Source organism: Capsicum annuum, chromosome 4 (genome assembly GCF_002878395.1).
Source record: "Capsicum annuum cultivar UCD-10X-F1 chromosome 4, UCD10Xv1.1, whole genome shotgun sequence".
Classification (NCBI taxonomy): domain Eukaryota; kingdom Viridiplantae; phylum Streptophyta; class Magnoliopsida; order Solanales; family Solanaceae; genus Capsicum; species Capsicum annuum.
Window position 1 is genome coordinate 53,598,162 of NC_061114.1, and position 1,691 is coordinate 53,599,852.

The 1,691-nt window shown below is 39.3% G+C and overlaps 1 non-coding gene across 1 annotated transcript; it reads left to right on the forward strand.

The window, feature by feature from the left end:
- The first annotated feature begins 567 nt into the window (after positions 1 to 567).
- Positions 568 to 676, forward strand: LOC124898267. The gene has a single exon (XR_007055242.1). It is a non-coding gene; the product is annotated as a small nucleolar RNA R71 (small nucleolar RNA).
- The last annotated feature ends 1,015 nt before the right edge of the window (positions 677 to 1,691 follow it).

Consider the following 1,691-nt stretch of genomic DNA (forward strand, 5'->3'; position numbering starts at 1 on the left):
GTGCTTGACCAGCTAAGAGTTGTTTCAATATCTCTTCCATATTGCTCGTTGACTGATTTAATTGGGCCTGTGGCTGTGGGGCGTTCCATGGCTGATTTGGTGGCTGAGGTAGCTACTTTATGTTGTAAGCATTACCATAATTTGGCCTTTGAGCATTGCCTACATACATCACAGATTCTAGATTTGAAGCATACATGGTAGCCGCATGACCACTATTTTCGCATACTTCACACCAACCTGCAACTTATTAAATGGCATTGACTAAGGATATAGGTTGTGCTACTCCCAACTTTATGCTGCTGAATTGAGTGTTGATTAAATTCTGTAATATAGAAACCTGTGTTTTTAAGGTTGTGAATTGGTCCACCTCCAATACACCCGCAATTTTTTTTGTGGTACTTCTAGAATCTGAATGTCATTCTGGATTTCCTTGTGCTATGTGGTTCAGTAATATGTACAACTCATCATAAGTCAATTCCAGTGCTTGACCATCTGCGACTGAATCTAGTAAAATCTTTGTATTGTGATTAAGAGCTTCTACAAATGTACGAGCAAGTACCTCATTGGATTGTTGGTGGTATGGACAATCCCAAAGTAAAGCCTTGAAGCGTTCCCAAGCATGATAAAGATTTTCATCAGGCTTCTGTTTGAAGCTTACTATCTCATTTCAAAGTCTTGCCTGATGGAAAGAACATGGTGAGGAACTTTCTGGCTAAGTTGTCCCATGATGTAATTGAATTAGCCAGCCCCATATTTAACCACATTTTATCTTCCCCAAAAGTGAATGGGGAAACAGTGTCAGCCTTACATAGTCTGAACTCACCCACATTAGAGTGAATGTATCAGTAAGCTCAATGAAGGTCTGCAAGTGGACTTGTGGATCCTCAAGTAAAAACCCTACAAACTGTCTACTGCTGATAAGAAGCTGCACTATATTGTGTTTTAACTTGAAATTTCCCCTAGATGCCGGTTTTTGAATTGGGGAAGTCAAGTTAGTCGGAAGTAGGACTGTCATTTCCCTAACTGTCCTGCGTGCTTGTTGTTCTGCCGCTATTATCGCAGGATTCTCTTGGTCTTCTTGGATTTGAGAAGTTCTGGGAAAAAGGATTGCTTCTCTCCTGCGTTGGTAAAAGTCTTGCTTGGGTTCAAGGCTTGGTTCTACCAACTCCCGATCCCTTGCCAGCTTATCAACCTAAAAACTTGTTTCCTGTAATAACAAAACTAAGACCAAGCATAAAAACACAAAATAAATCTAAAAGTAAAACTAAAATAAATAGTTCCCAAATAAAAAGTCCCTGTCAATAGTGCCAAAAACTTGACAGCGCCCAAGTGCACACGCAAGTATATGTGGTCTACCAAGTAATATAGTGGCCTTCAAGAAAGCCGAATATCGATCCCACAGATTCAATTTAGATTCAATTGATGCGAGAGTAACCAATATTGTAAACAAGGAAAAGTAAAAAATGCGGAAAATAAAGGTCTTGAGACAATCAATAAGAGAAACCCAGGGTTGAAGCACTCTGAACAATCATATTATGCTATTGGATTTCATTCGTTGACTTGCTTATCATGGTTATTGATTCGTAGGGTTAATTGCACGATTATGGTTTCCCAACCTCTAATCTTTTACCTAAGTTGAACCTTACAACTACATCGTTGAGCGGGGATGTAATAGTTCACTTAAGTTCTTA